This window comes from Pituophis catenifer, unplaced genomic scaffold (genome assembly GCF_029215685.1).
Source record: "Pituophis catenifer annectens isolate HBS135680 unplaced genomic scaffold, rPitCat1.0.hap2 SCAF_7, whole genome shotgun sequence".
In the NCBI taxonomy this organism is placed as follows: Eukaryota; Metazoa; Chordata; class Lepidosauria; order Squamata; family Colubridae; genus Pituophis; species Pituophis catenifer.
This window is the reverse complement of record NW_027256887.1, coordinates 15,117,812-15,139,682: the sequence shown is the minus strand read 5'-3', so window position 1 is coordinate 15,139,682 and position 21,871 is coordinate 15,117,812.

Here is a 21,871-nt window from a genome sequence, read left to right as displayed (position 1 = left end):
AACACTACATAAATACAATTACATCTCACGAATGAAGGCAAATATATGTGTCCCAGGATAATGATGCAATATCGAAGTTGGGTTGGTCACGAGACCAGAGATTTACTCTTCCGAGCTTTTAGACTCATGTTGGAGACCACCTTCAGGGAATTTATTTCTACTGGAATACGCTCTTCGGGCTGTTCGTGTTTATGTGGTGCCTTCTTGTTGGCTGATTGGTGTGTTGATGGCTGGTGGTCAGAAAGGATCATCAATTTCCACAAGGAAATGACAGCCAATCGCCAGCCATCAATACACCAATCAGCCAATAGGAAGGCACCACATAAACACGACTCACAGAACAGCCCATAGAATGTATTCCAGTAGAAATAAATTCCCTGAAGATGGGCTCCAGTGTGAGTCCAAAAATTTGGAAGAGTAAATCTTTGGTCCTGGTGACTGATCCAAATTCGATCTCGCACAATTATATCTATCCAAAGCAACTTTTTCCCTAAGTCTGATGTATGACCACAAGAGGAATATATCTAGAAAAAGTGATGTGCCCAGAACCTTCATTCTTCCAATACTTTCATATTTTGATTAAAAGTTTGTATGATCACTGTTCCTGTGGAGGAATCAATATATTACATAATAATGTAAAATGATAAGTTTAGAGTAAACCACCACTTTTGTATCTTATTTTCCATAGTCACTTACCATAACTATATTAGTTGTTATTAATAGTATCAGATCGTGGCAAATAGATGGGAAAGAAATGGAGGTAGTGACAGATTTTATTTTCCTGGGTTTCAAGATCACCGCAGATGGAGACTACAGCCAAGAAATTAAAAGACACTTCTGCCTGGGGAGGAAAGCTATGGCCAAGTTAGACAGCACACTAAAAAGCAGAGACATCACCCTGCCAACAAAAGTGTGTATAGTCAAGGCTATAGTTTTCCCAGTTGCAATGTATGGTTGTGAAAGTTGGACCATAAGGAAGGCTGAGCATCAAAGAATTGAGGCCTTTAAACTATGGTGCTAGAGGAGACTCCTGTGAGTCCCTTGGACTGCAAGGTGATCAAACTGGTCAGTCTTAGAGGAGATCAACCCTGACTGCTCTTTAGAAGGCCAGATCCTGAAGATGAAACTGAAATACTTTGGCCACCAATGAGAAGGAAGGACTCACTGGAGAAGAGCCTAATGCTGGGAATGATTGAGGGCAAAAGAAGAAGGGGACGGCAGAGAATGATGTGGCTGGATGGAGTCACTGAAGCAGTCGGCGTGAGCTTAAATGGTCTCCGGGGGATGGTAGTGGACAGAAAGACCTGGAGGAACGTTCTCCATGGGGTCGCAATGGGTCGGACACGACTTTGCAACTAACAACAACAATAGTATCAGAAGAATGTTTTCTTTCTTCAGGAATACAAAATTGGCATTATCCTTCTGTGCTAAAATAATAAATTGCCGCTCTTACCCCATATCCATTATTATGCAGAACAAAAGTAATGCTCAAGGAATGGTAGTTAGGAAGACCTCTTAGAAACTCTTCATTATAAACTGTTTCAGGATTCATTATTTTCTTCATAGACGAGTCTGTCACCATAAAATTGCTATCTGAATGGAACAATAAGAATGGGAGCATATAGCATTAGGATACTTTAAGCGAAAAATAATTATAAGTGTTTGATAGAAGTTCTTTATTTTCTTGTCTATTGATGCCGAGAAGAGGCACACTGCACAATTAAAATTGACCTTCCATAACACAGGAACCCGGGAGCCTGCAACAGGGAGAACTCCTGATATTTTCCCCAGTTCCTGCTGACCTAGTAGTTCAAAAGCATACAAATGTGACTACTATATAAACACGCACACACACACACCCCGAGTCAGACACAACTAGACAAGGGAAACCTTTACCTTTAATACAGGAATCATTTTGGATTGGAAGGAGATATCTTTTTTTCAGGGTCTCAGATTTTCAGTTTGGATAGGGGAGAAAACTGCAAAAACATTCCTTTTAAACATGCCCCAATGGAAATAAATACAGCTTTCTTTGAACTCTTCTTCTTCTCCGGTAATATTACACTACTGTGTTTCCCTGAAAATAAGATCCTGTCTTATATTTTTTTGAACCCTGAAATAAACGCTTGGCCTTATTGCCATGTGCTCATAAACCGGATTGGGCTTATTATCAGGGGATGTCTTATTTTGGGGAAAACAAAGTACTAACCTAGACCAATTCTTGAATACAGATCATCTGCCTGGAACCCGCACATATCGGACATTAGTACAATTGAACGTGTCCAGAAATATTTCACAAGAAGAGTCCTCCACTCCTCCGCTCGCAACAAAATACCTTATGCCATCAGACTTGAAATTTTGGGCTTAGAAAATTTAGAACTACGCTGCCTTCGGTATGACCTAAGCATAGCTCATAAAATCATCTGCTATAATGTCCTACCTGTCAATGACTACTTCAGCTTCAACCACAACAATACACGAGCACACAATAGATACAAACTTAACGTGAACCGCTCCAAACTCGATTGCAGAAAATATAACTTCAGCAACAGAGTGGTCAATGCCTGGAATGCACTACCTGACTCTGTGGTTTCATCCCCAAACTCCCATAACTTTAACCTTAGACTGGCTACAGTTGACCTTACCCCATTCCTAAGAGATCTGTAAGGGGCGTGCATAAGAACACCAACATGCCTACCGTCCCTGTCCTAATTTTCCCTTTAATTGTATTCATTTTATGTATTCAATTCATGCTTATATTTATATATATTATCTTATACGTACTTGACAAATAAATAAAATAAATAAATAAACTCAGGTGGTGATCAGTGAGAACTATTGCTTTTGAACACAGTTAATAGTTTAGTACAGCCAGATTCAAATTTCTCAGAAGAAAACATTTTCAGAATGATATATTAGATGGGTTTTTATTTCTCTGTCTCTCTGTCTCTGTCTCTGTCTCTGTCTCTCTCTCTGTCTCTGTCTCTGTCTCTCTCTCTCTCCCTCCCTCCCTCCCTCCGTCTCACTCACTTACTTATTCACTCACTCACTCACACACATACACACTACCCTTACATTACAGAACTGTGCATGAATAATTCTCCACTGACTGTGTGCACTATGTCGACGGCAAATTAAATAAAATGCAAATTAAAATAAAGAGAATGCTTTTCCCCGATGCCCATGGAACTATAATAATCAGAGACAGAAAACTGGGCACTAACAGAGTTAGAAACAGACTTTCTAACAGTTGTGAATGTAGTTCTCTTTAAAAAGTTATCTTTCCAATATTGTCTGCAATCTGCTGGTAAATTTCAAAGAGAACATGACTAAAATTCCCCTGTTCCAGAGGTGGGTTTCAGCAGGTTCTGACCAGTTCTGGAGAACCAGTAGCGGAAATTTTGAGTAGTTTGGAGAACCAGCAAATACCACCTCTGACTGGCCCCGCCCGCATCTATTCTCTGCCTCCTGAGTCCCAGCTGATCAATAGGAAATGGGGATTTTGCAGTAACCTACCCCTGGAGTGGGGAGGGAATGGAGATTTTACAGTATCCTTCCCCTGCCATGCCCACCAAGCCATGCCATGCCTACCAAGCCACACCCACAGAACTGGTAGTAAAATTTTTTGAAACCCACCACTGCCCTGTTCCCAGTTTGCATCCTATCATCTAAAATGGGTTTAAAATTGAATGTATGACGATGTGTCCAGCAATGACTCTCATGAAAAAGTCTTTCTGAGGAAAGCTTTCCAAAACTAGGGTATCATTACTGTAAATACTTTTTTTCCAAACTCATATTGCTTGGGGGAAGGGGGGGACTTACAAACATGAATTTTGAAGGATACCATAAGATTTGAGTAGGTATATTTGAAAACCCGATAGACCTGATTAAGACATTGATTGCTTTAAAATGCAGATTTAGAACCATCTTTGAAGTGAGCACAGAAAGGCTATTCCGGTTTTCATCACCGTTTCCCACAGCCTGGTCCTAGTGGTGTATTCTATTTGAATGGAAATTATTTTGTGGTGACTGACAAATTTATTGGGTCATGCATGTGTTTTGTATAATAGACTGTTATTCTTGGTGTCTGAATGCATATTGGAATACCTGTCAAGCTATGTATCTCTGCCAGGAACATTTGGACAACTCTATCTACCTTTATTAAAAAATAATTTCTTTTGCAAGCTCAACATTTAAACCTTATGCAAATGTTCATTGTTAGTGAAGTCTCCAGAAGAGTCAACAACTTCACGGTTTATGGTATAATTTTATCTTTGCTGCTATGGATCAATGAACCTGCCAAGTTCAGTTTTGCTCAATTTACCCATTTTCCCAGTCTTAAGTGTTTTCTAATTTATTTCTAGCTCTGTCTGTATAATTTAAAAAAAAAAAAAATCTATACGAACGTTTTTTTTCAGACTTTTTGTGCCTCTTTCTTGTAATGTAGACTTTTTGAGTCCACATTTCTTCTATATTCACTTTGGTGAAGCACTTTTCCCAGTTACAATGCATTTATAAAGAAATTATTTATCTCCTTAATCATCTTTTGAATGGCAATTTGTACTACAAAAACCTTAAATATGGGTATAATTACATTCAGGCTAATGTAGAACTTTAGAAAATGAAACTGGTATGTTGCAAACTCAGTGAATTTCTTCCAAATGCTTATTTGATGTGCCAAAGCTTGCTCTCTTTTTAAGCATGTCAAAAAGTTTTGGCAATTGGCAGCTTGTAGATTCAATTTTTAATGAAATCTATTCAGTCTTTTCTCACCTGCTTACTAAGATATGCCCAGACTGATTTCAATAATTAATGGAGTGTAGAATAATTTCAGAAAGCCCACCAAAACTAGAATTAGATTTAACAAAGGAGGACCAGCCAAGGATCAAGGGTAGGGGTATCTAACCTTAGCAACTTTAAGATTTGCAGATTACAACTCCCAGAGATCTCCAGCCAGCATTAAGGGAGTTGAAGTCTACAAGTCTTAAATTGAGAAGATTGGACACCTCTGATCTAGGGGAAGAGCCTTTTCTCCCATGGCCTCTGCCCTTCAGAAAAATCTTGCTGCTGGAGGTAAGATCTTCCTCTCCACCTTTAGGCAGCATATAAATTTAATAAATAAATCAACATCATTTGTTTATTTTTCACTATTTTGATCCATTTTTTCCCCCATTTCTCCTTCACCATTGTCCTGGACTCACTAATCCACAACCTTGTGGCTCTATGGAAAACTGTCCAGGCAATTAACCTTTTTCGCCATTTAATAAAGGAGACAGTACATCACCATCTAAACTGTATTCCATGCTCGAAATCTGGACTAAATTTTATGAATGGTTGGACAGGAGGAGGAATGCCAAGATGAAGGTGTAGTGAATGTCTAGAAATGGGCATGCCAATGTATGTTAAATCTGTATGCAAGATATGATTATATTGAGTATAGATGTAGCTGTTTAGGAGGAATTAATTTATACACTTGACATGCAAGAAATAATGCAAATTTGTACAAAGATAAAGAGGTATGTTATTTATTAGCTTAAATTTGACAATAATGGTGAAAACCAGAGACATTAAACCATGTCCATTGTTTTTTTTTAACTTGAATTACTAATAAAAAACTTTAAAAAAATAAAATAAAAATAAACTGTATTCAATGCTGCAAGATCTGATAAAACTGCAAACAAGTAAGCAATAGGGTATGATTTCAAGATGAATAACAACTAGCAGCCATGCTCCATGATAGAGACCATGTGCTCCTAGCTATAACATGGTCTACTTCCTGACTAGGCCAAAAATATAACTGCCCCCAGACCCCTCCAGGGCCTAAACTACCTAAAGGTATGTAGAGATATGCTGATTGCCTGTGAAATACCCCTAGATGGGTCGAGATTGCACCTGAAAAACTGTGAATGGCTTCTCTGGATGGAAGATGGAGGCTGGAGTGGCCTCACTTCCCTTCTCTTTCCCATCAATACTTGTAACAGGAAAAAGGGAAGTAAGTAATAATCCCTAAACACTTCCTTGTGAAGGGAACTTGCTGCACCTGTTTTGTCCAGTAAGGTCAGGATTGCTAAACTTTACCTATAAGCTAGCTAAACAGAAAGAAACTAACCTGCCAGAGCAGCAAATTATTTTATTTACTGTAGCAAACCATATTATTTACTGGGTAACATTTTGACCTTTGGGGGGGAAAAGCTATCATTACTTCACTTATCTCTATTGGCATTATTTTAAAATAATTCTCAATTTTATAGTGTTTTTAATGTTACTTTAATGAGCCATGGTGGTGCAGTGATTAGAGTGCAGTACTGCAGGCTACTTCTGCTGACTGCTGGCTCCCTGGAATTTGGCAGTTCGAATCTCACCAGGCTCAAGGTTGACTCAGCCTTCCATCCTTCTGAGGTGGGTAAAATGTGGACCCAGATTGTTGGGGGCAATATGCTGACTCTGTAAACTGCTTAGAGAGGGCTGAAAAGCTCTATGAAGTGGTATATAAGTCTAAGTGCTATTGCTACTTCAATGCAATGAATCTAAGCACCTTACAAGTATAATAAAACATAGGATATACCAGAATAAATAGCAATCTAATCTATAAAATCATCATGTTTTTTGCTGTTAATTCATAAAAACATGATAAATAATAATATACACCTCCAAGGTATGTAACTGACACATCCCATTTATCTCAACGGCTTCTTTCACAGTTAGGTACTTTTAACTGATTTCTAAATATTAATAATGGAAAAACAGCTCATATTTCTAAGAGTATCTTGTTTCACAGTGGGAGTACCAATCTCGTCAGGGAGAAATGACAGATATTTTGTGGTATTTTATAATAATATTGTGTATTATTTATATTATGGTTGTGAATTCATTGGTAACTTTTAGTTTCACCAGTGCAATAGCATTTTAAAAAAAATACCTTGAATTATCTGAGCAAGAATTTCATAGAGTTTCATATTGAGCTCAGGAAAATATTGGGTGTTTTGAATGCAAAATGATCCTTTAGATGCTTTAATAAAACTCAACTTATGAAAAATCACCATATAAAAAGTTGTTATCCTATGTTACATGTTTAAAATGTTAGATTCCTTTAAATGGTCTGACAGATTATTCTTTTTACTTTTTACTTCCTATTAAAATACTAATGTGACATTTTTATATCTGCTTTCCTTAATATAGATATATTTTAATGTCATGCAGAAATATGTCCTAAGCTAATATAAATTGACCACTTTTTCCCTGTGCAGCCAAAGGCAACAAGACAATCAATATACAAATGGCTGTCTATAAGAGCTTTTCAGAATATGCTTTAGTGAAGTGGGTGATATCATTTTCTATTCAATAATTTTTCTTTATAGTGTTCTCAGTTAGATAAAGAAATAATTTCAATAGTCAGGGCAACAAAAGTGAGGAAATTTATATACCATTCTTAGAATGACCAAATCATTCATATCCCTCACTTGAATTAAAAGGTCAGGTATAAAATAAGTAATGGCCTGAATCTAAGCTTAATCATACAGAAAACAATTTTCAATTGATCTCCTCTAAACAGGATCATAAAACTAAAACACAGCATAAAATAGTAGAGGCACTTAAATATATTGAAACTATATTATTAAGCATTAAAGATGCTTAGTTGCATAGTTCTCCTTTGTGGTATTCCTGAGATAGGGTAAAAAAAAATATCAAGATGACCGAGTCATGGCAGCCTAGTCAAAACTCTCTCATTGTACATGTCTATACAAATAGGATTTTTCTTATTGTTCTAGAAACATTAAGGCCCTTCAGGAACATAAAGACTTCATTGCTTTCACTGGGTAAGTTTCTTTCTTTTTGGAGAAAGAGGTCTTAAATACGATTTTAAAAGTTTTAGAAAAATATTATTTTTTGGATTAAGCAGCAAAAAAAGTGGTTAGAATATGGATTTTGGAAAGTTTACAATGGATTAAAGGTGCAGATGAACTTGGAATTAAGGTTTTAAATTAATTCGAAGAATTCTTCCGACGGGAAATGATGATTGTGTTACTTTTAAGAAGAAACACGATAATCAGTCTTTGAAGGTTTGACACAAGAGGAAGCTAGAAAATAATATTATTAGAAAATAATAAATTCATCACACTAATAAAGAATGGAGCAAAAAGCTTTGATGGATATTTTGAATATTGGTTTTTGAAATACTTAATATACCATGTTTCCCCGAAAATAAGACCCTGTCTTATATTTTTTTGAACCCCGATTTTGGAAAGTTTACAATGGATTAAAGGTGCAGATGAACTTGGAATTAAGGTTTTAAATTAATTAGAAGAATTCTTCCCACGGGAAATGATGATTGTGTTACTTTTAAGAAGAAACACGATAATCAGTCTTTGAAGGTTTGACACAAGAGGAAGCTAGAAAATAATATTATTAGAAAATAATAAATTCATCACATTAATAAAGAATGGAGCAAAAAGCTTTGATGGATATTTTGAATATTGGTTTTTAAAATACTTAATATACTGTGTTTCCCCCAAAATAAGACCCTGTCTTATATTTTTTTGAACCCTGAAATAAGTGCTTGGCCTTATTTTCAGGGATGTCTTATTATTTTGGGGTGTGTGGAACAAGACGGGGCTCCTCTTGCCATCTTACCTGATTTCCAGCTCTATCTCCCTAAACCTAACCAGAGGAAATGGCAGGGACCGGCTGTGCATGCATTTAAATATTTTCAGGGCGGGTTTATTTTCAGGGGGGAGCTTATTTTAGTGCATGCGCTCAAAAGCCCGATTGGACTTATTATCAGGGGATGTCTTATTTTAGGGGAAACAGGGGTAGTAGATATGTCGTGCATATTCCGCTCAAAGTCCTGTAGACTGAGATACTATAGAATACCTCAAATACATAAGTACATTGTTATGATTATACTATATATTCAATTGTGTCTGATTTGAGAGCCTACTATTGATTCTGTGGTGCTGTCCTGTGGTGCTGTTTCTCCTGTGCTCTGCGATCCTTTTGTATAAAGGCTCTTTGGTTTCTCCAAGGTAGCTATGGGAAACATGATAGTTTAGTTACCATCCTGATGAGCTTGCTTTTCCATACTTGATTCATACTCATCATTGCCGTATAGCCTACTGCAATTCAACACTGTATTCTGGACCATGTATACTGCTTTGATCAATTTGCGATCTTAGGAAAACGAATTCTTGTATTTCTGATGTTCAAGATGGGGCCAAATTTCTCATTTTTTTCTTTAATCCTTTGATCAGATGTCTTTTGATTTTTGAAAGGACAGTTGTATCATAAGCATATGATGACGTTCTTTCCTCTACTCTTTATTCCAATATTTGATTCTTCAGAAAAAAAGCACCAAACCTTATAGATATATAGAGTTGCGGTGGTGCAGTGGTTAGAATGCAGAACTGCAGGCTACTTCTGCTGACTGCTGTCTGCCTGCAATTTGGCAGATCGAATCTCACCAGGCTCAAGGTTGACTCAGCCTTCCATCCTTCCGAGGTGGGTAAAATGACGACCCAGATTGTTAGGGACAATATGCTGACTCTGTAAACCGCTTAGAGAAGGCTGTAAAAGCACTGTGAAGCGGTATATAAGTCTAAGTGCTAGTGCTATTGCTACAATTGGCAATTCTATACTAAGCATGAATTAAAGCTAATTTATAGCTAACTTAAAGGTAAAACTAATTTCTTCCTACCTTGGAGGTAAATCAACATTTTTTATCTCCAATTGTTTGGTTTTTTTATTTCCATGAATCCAAAATTGCCCTAGGTCAATTAATATTACCTTTCCTTCACTTTCTTAATGGACATAGAAATAAACTTTACCGCAGATTCCCTGAAAAATGTCATCTATTTCCTTTTTCTTGCATCTTCTTCCACAGCATGCAATCAGATTAAAGGATCAATGCCCACTTTGGTTTTTACTATACTTATTTAACAGGTGAATGAAGGGACTTGTTCATCAGCTCCCGAGTCATTGTACCATAGCACCAGAACAAAATCTTATAGTGTATTGATCTGTTGCTACCATCAGAGTTGACCAATCAAACCAAGACAAATTTGGTTCATTAGAAAGAAAGTAACTTTAGCAAAATGTATGTGAGAAAGAAGAAAGAGAAAAAAAGTAAGTAAAGCCAAAGCAGCAAGTTAAAAGTAAATGCTTATTGTAAAGTAACCTTGTTTTATTATATTATACTATATTAATTTATTTGATTCTTTTTATTAGTTTTATTGTTTTAAATGTGGTTTTATATTCTGTAAGCCGCCTTGAGTCGCCATGGGCAAATAGGCGGCAATATAAATTGAATGAATGAATGAATAAATTGTTCCACTAGTTGAGAGCACAAAATTAACCTTGGCCAGTGTTGGAAAAGTTAACTTAATTGGACCTGGTTACTAACTGGAGGGTGACTACCTGGAAATTACAAAGTTGTAGACAACCCTGAGAAGTAAAATAAAAATGGTAATCTTGAAAAAGATAACTACAAGTTTTTTGTACTGTTAACTAAGAAAACTATTGGATATGTCCATAGAGCTTGACTTGAGGAAAAAATTATCTTAACTCAATCATGCTAAATTTAACTCTAGTGATGGGCTGAAATTAGAAAATGCTGGCTGGGGATTCTGGAAATTGTGATAGATACACATTTGAAGAAGGCAAACTTGCAAGAAGGCAGAGGTAAGGGATCCTCCCTCCCTCTCCTTTTCAATGTTTTAAAGAACATCAACACAGATATTTTCTGAAGAGATTCTATTCCTCAGTTCTAACCTACTTTTGATTCATTTATTTGTATGCCATTCTTCTTAATAAGGAGCCACCAATCTAAGCTATATCCAATCTAGCTAATACAGACGCTGTCAAACTCATGGCCCGCGAGCCGGATGTGTCACGAGAGGGCCATGCCCATGCCCAGTTTAGCAAAGAGGGAAAAGTTACATCACATGACGATGCCGTGACAACACGAGTTTGACACCCCTGAGCTAGTAGATAACTTTTTTGCATAGGTACCCTTGACCACTTTCTGAACACAAGTACCAAAAAGGCAAGAATTGCATCACAGTGCATATTTTTTTCATTTATCCACCTTTGTTCCCCGCCTCCCATTCCCATCCCATGGATGACTGTGGCTACTTTTAGATCACACAGTAATTAATGGCATTACCTGCAGATATCTAGTTGGGCCTCATAGGTCACTCCCTCACAGACAACCAGAAAGACAAATTTGATTTGTCCAGATAATTTGGGTCCATAGTGGAGATCTTGAACTAATTGCGTCTTCAGCTGCCTCAGCCATGCTCAGGTGCCCAAAATGGTGCCCAAAAAGGAAGGGTGATTTCTGCTACTTCTTTTTTTTCCAAAGAAAAAAATAGGTATGTCTGGTGACTGCGCTGTATTCCTTATTCAACTTACCTGATGAATATTTCCTGCACGCTTTTGGAGTACATTTTTGGGAGGGGTGTTTTGAATAATCCTAATATTTGATTTGATAAGATTTGAATAATCCTAATAAACAATTGACCAGTTATGGATCTATGATATTTTTCAAAGCCAGCCCTGCTTCTTTGTTGTTGTTTTTTATGCAGCAATAAATGCTTATAATTTGTAAAGGTGGTGGAAGAAGCAAAATATTATACATTAACAAATATATAATGCATTTGTTGACTATTATAAATAAACCTTTAACTTTGCAAACCAAATATATAATTTGCCTACAATTAACGGTAAATGAAATATTACTAAATTAAATTCATTTGAAATTAAGATGTACCTAAAGTAAACGTATTATTAGGGAAAACCTGCATTTGATAAAAGGAAACATTAAAAGTTACTGTGTCAACTTACAGGAAATGATACGATCTCTTTCATGCAATTAGGGACAATACCTCTACGGCAAAATATGTCTAGCAAGGATTGTATTGACTTTGATGCATGCAACGTAGGGCAAAGGTTTGTGTGCTGATGAGAACAAAAACAACAAGGAATTAAAACTGGTGGGAAAATAACAGGGCTGACCAAAAAGAAGCAGATAGACATGTCATAAAAAGAATGTTACAAAAGGGCAATTGTCTTTTACTCCATCTTACAATTATCTTAGTGGGAATTCAGTAGACCACAGTTCATAGGTATCCATCAAAATCATAGGAACATCTGGTTAGGAATTCTATCCCAAGCTTTTGATGACATTTCAGATAAAATAGGCCATGAAATTGAGTTAGTGTCACCGAGTGTTGAAGCTTTACCATGATATATTGTCCCAATTCAGATTTTAAACATGGAAAGTACAAGTAGTCCTCAATTTATGACCATAATTGAGCCCAAAATTTATGTTGCTAAGTGAGACATTTGTTAAGTGAGTTTTACTCCATTTTACAACCTTTCTTGCCACAGTTGTTAAGTGAATCACTGCTATTGTCAAGTTAGTATCACGGTTGTTAAGTGAGTCTGGCTTCCCTGTTGACTTTGCTTGTCCAGAAGGTCACAAAAGAGGGTCACCCCAGGACACTGCAACCGTCATAAATATGAGTCAGTTGCCAAGCGTCGGAATCTTGATCACACGGGCATGAAGATGCTACAACAGTTGTACGTGTGAAAAATGGTCCTAACTCACTTTTTTCAGTGATGTTGTAACTTTGAACGGTCACTAAATGAACTGTTGTAAGTCGAGGACTACCTGTATGCCAGAAAGTAGTGCATTTGTTTATTCTATCTCTACCTGTTTACATTTTAAATAATGTATCCAAACGTGCTAAAAAGGATTGGAGAACTTTACATTAAGCTATATAAATGACCTGCACGTCACATGGGAGTTTGTTGTGAAAAACCATACAATAGATCAGGGGTGTCAAACACAATTTCATTGAGGGCTGCCTTAGGGTTGTGTTTGATTTCGGGGGGCCGGGGGGGAGGCTGGCCAGGGTGGACATGGCCAGCTCGACATCACTCGAGTCGGGGTCACCTGTGGTGGCCTGAGCGTTCTGCCAGCGAACGTTTTCACTGGCAGAGGCACTGCAGGCCCTTGAGTTTGACTTCCCTGTTCTAAATTCACAAAACACATCAAGCGAAACCAGCCTATAGCAGTAATGGCAAAACTTTTTGCCATCGCGTGCCAAAAGTGGGGGGAGTGTGGGGGAGTCACGTGCGTGCGTGCCCACACCCATAATGCAATGCCCCCTGCCCCCCATGAACTCCCCTGCGCTGCCTCACACACACACACCCCGGTGCATGTGCACACGACCCCCCTATGCCCCCATTTTGGACCTAGCAGGCGTCTGAGAAGCCTCCGGAGGCTGGAAACAGCCCATTTCCGGACTTCTGGTAGGCCTGTTTTTCATCCTCCCTAAACTCCAGAGGCGTTCCAAAGTGCAGAGTTCCAGACACAAATTATTACTAAAATCTGATAAAAAAAAAAAATCAATTTAAAATGGTTTTGGATAAAATACAATTTAAAAGGAATGTTTCTAGTGTATTTTAGAATCTGGAAGGCTTTATTCATGTACAATAAATGGCAGAAGGTTTCGTTTTTCCTATATACTGCTGCTGCCATCTAATGGTGATTTGGATTTTTGCAGCTTAGATATCTCAGGTGTGCCTAGAAATGACTTAGAAAAGGGCCAAATCAGAGGTGGGTTTCAGCAGGTTCTGACCAGTTCTGGAGAACCGGTAGTGGAAATTTGAGTAGTTCAGAGAACTACTAAGTAAAAATTCTGACTGGCCCCACCCCCATCTATTCTCTGCCTCCCAAGTCCCAGCTGATCAGGAGGAAATGGGGATTTTGCAGTATCCTTCCCCTGTCACGCCCACCAAGCCACGCCAATCAAGCCACGCCACGCCTACCACAGAACCAGTAGTAAAGAATTTTTGAAACCCACCACTGGGCCAAATCGTTTCCCCACAAGTCATCCATGTTCATTGCCATAGATCTGTTGGGGCCCTTTTCTAAACAAAGAGCTCAGTTACACCAGTCTGGATGTTGCTGATTTCCCATAATTGCCTGGGAAAATCAGCACAAAATTGATGGATGATCTGTCTCTTCACTTCCAGCCCAGTTCTACTTAAGAGCGACCTGTCAGTCTAACAAAGCAATTATTCGTTTGTAACTCATGCAGTCAAGAAATTACATGAAGCGGTGTCTCTGATGGAAGAATGCTTTTCTATCTGGGTTACTTTGCACTGCAGCAACTTGGAATGCAATGCTATAAATACTTTTCAAAAGTATAACTCACCAGGCATGGCTGCTGTATGGAATCTGAGAGTCAAAGACTAATGCCATATCAAATTTGGAGACCTTCCTCCTCACCCCGACCCCACCCAGCCCTATTTGCCAATGTTCACAACCCGAGATTAACACTGTAGAATGGATTTCTGCAAAATAGAATCTTAAAACTGTGTAACTGCAATGGAGAAGTAGCAGTTCTAGTAACAGTAGCAATAGTTCATTTATTATGCCTTTACAACAAGTTTAGCAGAAACACAGGGGTAAAATTCAGCAGGTTCTGGAGAACTGGTAGCGGAAATTTTGAGTAGTTCAGAGAACCGGCAAATACCATCTCTGGTTGGCCCCAGAGTGGGATGGGAATGGAGATTTTATAATATCCTTCCCCCAGGAGTGGGGAGGGAATGGGGAATTTGCAGTATCCTTTCTCTGCCACGCCCACCAAGCCATGCCGACCAAGCCACACCACGCCCACCAAGCCACGTCCACAGAACCAGTAGTAAAAAAATTTCACCACTGCACAAACACAATTGAAAAATATTAAACTAAACTAAAAAGTTTTATGATGTATATTAATACTTTCTGTCTTTTCAAAATGACAAGCAAGGATTTATTTTTTAAAAAAGCAATTTCATGGGGGGCAATGAAAAAGAAGAGAAGACACTTTACGGCTATTTAAAAAATTTAAGTGCTCCAAATCCTGGTGGGAAGACTGCTCCAAACAGCCCAAGTTATGTCAGAAAAAGTTCTAAATGTTGACATGGTTAGTCAAGAATGCTGTAAAACACCCATAGAAAGTGCCCTAATTTTAAATATATACCTAGGGAAAAAAAATAATGGAAAGAAAATCCAACTCCTATTTTTATTTAACAAAACCCCAACAAATTCTTAAGTGACGCTCAGAAATACACTTCCTTTGGCACTGAGAAAGAAACTCTTCTAATTTTTAAATACTATCCTTTCTTTGCTTTCTGGACAATCCCACAAATCTGCTGTAGCAATTGCTTGTATTCCAGTTATTAAACACACACACACACACACACCAGTGGTGGGTTGCCCCTGGTTCGGACCGGTTCACAAGAACCGGTAGTAAATGTCATTATCAGCGATCTGTGCACATGTTGCAAACCGGTGGTAAATGTAAGCAGAACCCACCCCTGACACACACACATTCTCACCTCCCACCCCAAATCCAACGTTACGAGAACCCTCCTACTTTTAGAAGTAATATCTTACTAGCCAACTATTCCTACCATCTCTTTCCTGTCCTTTAGCCAGCTGCCTCTTCAGGGGAAGATTTTATTTATTTATTTATTTTATTGAATTTCTATACTGCCCTACTCCCGAAGGACTCAGGGCGGTGAACAGCCATAAAATAAAACACATATATATACAAAATTTAAAATTGAATAAAATGAATTAAATAAATTTGGCTGAATTAATACCCATAATTTAAAATACCCATATTTTAAAATACATTAAAATTTAAAATTTGCACTTAAAAGGGAGAAGATTTAGGCGAGGCCAGCTTGATGAAATAACAGAGTCTTCAGCTCGCGGCGGAAGGTGCGCAGATCCGGAATCCTCCGTATCTCTGGTGGGAGCTCGTTCCAGATAGTCAGTGCCCCCACAGAGAAGGCTCTCCCCCTAGGGGCCGACAGCCGACATTGTTTGGCCGATGGCACCTGGAGGAGCCCCTCTCTGTGGGAGCGTACTGGTCGGTGGGAGGCTATTGATGGTAGTAGGCGGTCCCGTAAGTAACCAGGTCCTAAGCCATGGAGCGCTTTAAAGGTGGTAACCAGAACCTTGAAGCGCACCCGGAAGACCACCGGGAGCCAGTGCAGCTCATGCAGGAGAGGTGTTACATGGGAGCTCCACGCCGCTCCCATAACCACCCGCGCAGCCGCACTCTGCGCCAGTTGGAGCCTCCGGGTGCACCTCAAGGGGAGCCCCATGTAGAGAGCGTTACAATAGTCCAGACGAGAGGAGACAAGGGCATGAGTGACTGTGCGTAACGAGTCCCGATAAGATCTGATCTTATAACTCACCCTAAGCTCAGTTAAGAGTCTTTGGAGAAGGGCTTTACCAAAGGATCTGCAGAAGCACAGTGTATAGTGTCAGCTGGATCAGGTACATCTCCATGCATGTTCATACACTTCAACAATGCTTCTTCACCTCTTCAGGCTTAGAAAGTAACACAAAGGATGGAAAGAGAGGGATAGCTGGCCTACCACCCAGTCAGTGGTAGGAGGCCCTAAATGGTAGGGCAGCATGTCTCTCAGGACTCTTTGCAGGTGTTTTATTGTCCTAGCACTGTGGTGGTGAACCTATGACACGCGTGCCACAGGTGGCATGCAGAACCCTCTCTGCGGGCACCCCAGCCTTCACCCCAGCCCAGCTCCACCATGCACGCGTGCCTCCCACCGGCCAGCTGGTCTTCAGGTTTCTGCCGCACATGCGTGGGGGGCAGGGCGCATATGGGGGACGCATGCACCTGCGTTGGGGCGGGCATATCCACAGGGGGCACTGTCATTGCATTTTGAGAGTTCAAGCCAGTGGTGAAATCCATTTTTTTTACTACCGGTTCCGTGGGCGTGGCTTTGTGGGTGTGGCATGGCTTTGTGGGCATGGCAGGGGAAGGATACTGCAAAATCCCCATTCCCTCCCCACTCTGGGGCCAGCCAAAGGTGGCATTTGCTGGTTCTCTGAACTACTCAAAATTTCCGCTACCAGTTCTCTAGAACCTGTCAGAACCTGCTGGATTTCACCCCTGGTTCGCACGCATGCTTTGGGCACTCAGTGCCAAAAAGATTAGCCATCCCTGTCTTAGCAGATGGGGGGTAAAGTTCTGGCCTAGGGAATGAAATGGTACACCAGCAAAAGCATGACTGGGTGCTTGTTAAATGTTGATTGGCCTGGTAGGAGAGACAAGATCCTGGGTTTCAGGGGGTCCCCACAGGCTGGCTGCACTGGAGATGGCCTCACAAGCAGGGAGGATTCCATGTCTCCTCTGTTATAGTTTCTAGAATAAAAAAAAATGTTTTATCTTGCTTTCCTCATTTTGCACCAGCTGCTGCTCTGGTCCTCCTCTATTGCCTGCCTGTTTTTTATGTATTCAGACATGCAGAGAAGAACAACAGAATAAGAGTTAGAAGGGAGGAGCCCCAAAGGTGTGAGAAGAATGAACACAAGGGACCAGCAGTGGCGGCAGCAAAAGTTGTTGTTCAAAGCAAAGTGTGTGGTGTATACCTTCTCACATCTTTTTTTTTATTTTTGACTATATCTGAACAATAAAAACACCACCTCCTCTTCAAAGCTTTCTCATCTTGCTATATCCACTCTAGAGAGTTCTTTTAAAGAGGAGCCCAATACTGTGCTCTCATATCAGTCTCTCTTCCACACGCCATGGAAACAAGTGCATGAGAAACTGCAGTTTACTCTGACATTACTCAAAGAACAGACGAAGAATTTCTAATAGCAAATTGCTGGAAAAGTTGATCAGATAGGATCACAACTAGCAATTTCTAGCAATCCTGGAGAATTTAGCACCTAGGTTAAGGCATCCTGGACCTCACTAAATGTTTTTAAGAGGTGGATGATGTTACTATCTGGCTGGTCATATAATGCTTAGACATATGCAGCGTAGGGTATCAGAAGGAAAGAAGTTACCTTGGTAACAGAAAAGGAAGGCCGTTGATCAGTAAAGAGCAGCTGGAATGGAAAAGAGAGAGGCAGTACTGATAAGAGAGAGAAACTAAAGCAATTACTTGAAGGAGAGAGAACAGTCAGAAAAGGAGAGCAAACGATTGAAACATTTGTGGGGTATGGTTTTCAAAAAGAGTAAGTGGCAGTTTCTGAGACAAAAAGTTGGGGGGAGGAAGCATAGAGATCTGCTGATGATTTCAGCTAAAAGGAAAGTTTGAGGAACGGTGATTGTAAACCAAAAACTAGTGGCAGTGTGACAATCTATGTTTAATCTTGGTTTCATTGTGACTGTTCATATATCCATGCAGGGATCCAAACACTTTGAACTAATTCTGCTGATAAAAAGGTAAAGGTAAAGGTTCCCCTCCCACATATGTGCTAGTCGTTCTCGACTCTAGGGGGCGGTGCTCATCTCCATTTCAAAGCCAAAGAGCCAGCACTGTCCTAAGACATCTCCATGGTCCTGTGACCGGCATGACTAAATGCCAAAGGCGCACGGAATGCTGTTACCTTCCCACCAAAGGTAGTCCCTATTTTTTCTACTTGCTTTTTTTTTTACATGCTTTCAAACTGCTAGGTTGGCAAAAGCTGGGATAAGTAATGGGAGCTCACCCCGTTACGCAGCACTAGGGATTCGAACCACTGAACTGCCGACCTTTCAATCGACAAGCTCAGCATCTTAATCACTGAGCCACCGCGTCCCTAATTCTGCTGATAAGAAGCTGAGGAAACAGCATTGTTTAGTTTCTTATAGGAAGTGTTCTCATGGGATATAGAAGGTGGGAGCATAGATGCTGAAATGGTATTAGGGAAATTTCCAGAGGAACTGAAGTGGAGTTGTGTAAATGGCTGGCACCTAAGTCAAACCTAAAGAGCTAAAGATCCAATGGTATTATCAACCCAGAGAAAAGACATTTTCCAACCTGAATTACAGACAAAACAACTGCAGGGGATTGGCGCAACTCTGTGTTTTTGTTTTTTTTTGTTTTTTTATAAAGATGGTAATTTGGGTCTCTATACAGTGGAATATTGAATCCCATATTAACATATTTACTGCTTGTATTCTGCTAAGGTTTTATTGAACCCTAAAGTAAGAAAGCATTCACACAGGCCACAATACATCATAGCTCTGTCAATTTGCTTTGCAAGACGGATTCAGATCTGTCATCCAGAGTAAGATGAATCAAAAAGGTCCCAGAAGAGTTTTCGTGATCCAAAATCTTAAGCCCACTTGCACAGAGATACAGACCAAGGCTGTTTGTGTTATGGCATCAGAAGTTGAGTGAGGGATTCATTCTCTTGTTTTTGGAAATTTGGACTGTCTAGAGCCAAAATTTAGATCTTCGTAAAGACACACACTTTGCTCCATATAGATAGACCTCCAGTCTGAATGGAAATATATACAGTATATATAACAGTGTATATAACAAATGCATACATGCATAACAGTTTATATAACAGTGTATACCCTTATTTCTTCTTTTATCATGCAGATTTTTTAAATTATATTTCAAGTAGTTTGAAATCCATTTCACAGGTTTGGTAGTAAAATAAAAGAGATTATTTACAATCAACAATCCTATGGGCTCCTATGGAGTTATGGGTTCATAGGATTCTCTATTGATATAATCCAGGGGTCGGCAACCTTAAACACTCAAAGAGCTACAAAGGTCCTAACTGGCAGCCCCCATTCAATTCTGGAGCTGACCGAAAGTCCAGTTTATTTATTTATTTATTTTTTAAATTTTTATACCGCCCCCTCTCCTGAAGGACTCAGGGCGGTGAACAGCCAAAATTAAAAACACACAATACAAACATTAAAATACTATCAAACGAAATTAAATTTATCTTTGGCTTCCCCAATTTAAAACCCCTTACCCATAAAATTCCCCAATTAAAAGATTTTTAACCCAGCCCGGCTTGCTGAAATAAAAAAGTATTCAGGGCCCGGCGGAAGGTACGGAGGTCCAGGATCAGTCGTATCCCTGGGTTCCCCCACCATAGAGACTCCTCCTACTGCGGCGTCCTTTTTCCTCTGCTGACCGGAAGTCCACTTCCCTCACCATAGAGTCTCTTCCTGGCGCGGCGTCCTTTTTCCTCCACCTGTCCTAACCGAAAGCCCTATCAATTGTGGAACCGACCAGCGACAGGGAGCCGCAGCAGAGGGATGAAAGAGCCACATGTGGCCCCAGAGCCGCAGGTTGCTGACCCCTGGTATAGTCAACCTACAACCAGAAAATCATCCAATATGGAATTCTGATAAATACTATGGGTCATCTATCATTTCTAGAAGCCTCATTTCTTTTCATCCTCAGAGAGATATCTTTGTTGCACCAAGAACAAGGGAGCATTTTGTTATGGTGTGCACAAATAATATAATAATAATATACATAATAATATAATCATACCAATGCCTTACGTGACTTATATATTTGCATCAGACACCCTACTGTAATGCAGTGTAATGTATACCTTTATTCTGGCCTCATTGAGGTTGGTCAGTGATAACTCTCTACATTCTGTATTATATGCATCTTGGTATTCTAATTTTCTTTCATTTCTGTAATAACTCCAGGCTCTGAAATAAAAAGGATTGCTTGGCACAAGAACAAAACTTTCCAAGCTTTGGTTTCTTATTCATTGCAAGTCTAGCATAGAAAATGCCTATTTTGAAAACTGTGCTTTATTACAAAATATTGGCTATAGCTATGAAGCTCCTTTTAAACAGGAACTAGAATTAGCTTACTTGTTGCAGGCTTATAAGAAAAAAATAACATATTCAATCTTCAATACAATTTATATCACATATGCAATATAAAGTCATTAGTATCCTGGACTTGGAGGCATTTTTGATAATTTTCTGCAATTCAGGGGATGTTTCTTCAAGTGTGGAATAGGATAGCTAGAACATAAAGAGGATTATTTCTGACCAAACCAACCTTAATAATATAATTGTGCCTTTAATTAATTGGCTTGTGAAGAGGATGAGATTGTCAAAAGTTTGTTTCAATGTGTAAAATGAAGATAAATCATTGTACTGCATCTGCATTGCTAAAAAAGATCTTCTGTATCAATGATTATTGGCCAAGATAGCAAAATAAATGAATATTTATTGCAGTCATCAGACCAGAAATAAAACCCCTGCCAAATACCAAATTTTAGCTATTAACAAGGAAGATAGAGGGAATAAATATTAGAGGCAGAATTTTTATCTTGAACATGGCAAGTATTGTTTCCTTGGTCTGAAGGAACCAAGAAAAGCGTATTATATTATTTTATTATTATATTATATTATTATATTATAATAATTAATATTATATTATGGTAATTATATTATTATTATAATAATTATTATAAAGTCTTCCTAGTAATGAGGCCAATAGTCCACTAACAGGAGGGCATTTCATGATGAGTTACAACACCACCAACAATAAAAAATATTTCAGTGTTTTAAGCTTTTAACTATTATGTGGATTAACCCTTAAATACAAGGAAATGCATAAACGTCTTAAATATAAGGAAATGCATAAATATTTTTTCCTGGAGCATCTCTGAAAGTAATACAGTTGAGATAAAAAGCTACAAAAAACTTGGAAGGTCAATATACAATTTAGACCAGAGACATTTTTGACAATAAATAGACAACAGTTTGGAAAAATTGCATGCTTTATTCTTTTATATGATAACAGCAGTAAGATTTCTGTATGCCAATGTTGGAAGGATTTAGCAATACCTACCATGGAACAGCGATTGTTAAATAGGATGGCAAAACTGATGGCTCTGATTAGAAAAAAGGTATTGGCCAAATTTAATACCAAATGGAAGCCCATTTTGGACTTTTTGTAGGAAACAAAAAAAAATTGTAATCATAACATATGGATTTGATGACTATCGATATTTGTACATTAGTAAACGAAATGGATGTTATATTGTAATTGCAGAGCAAAAACTATGCCT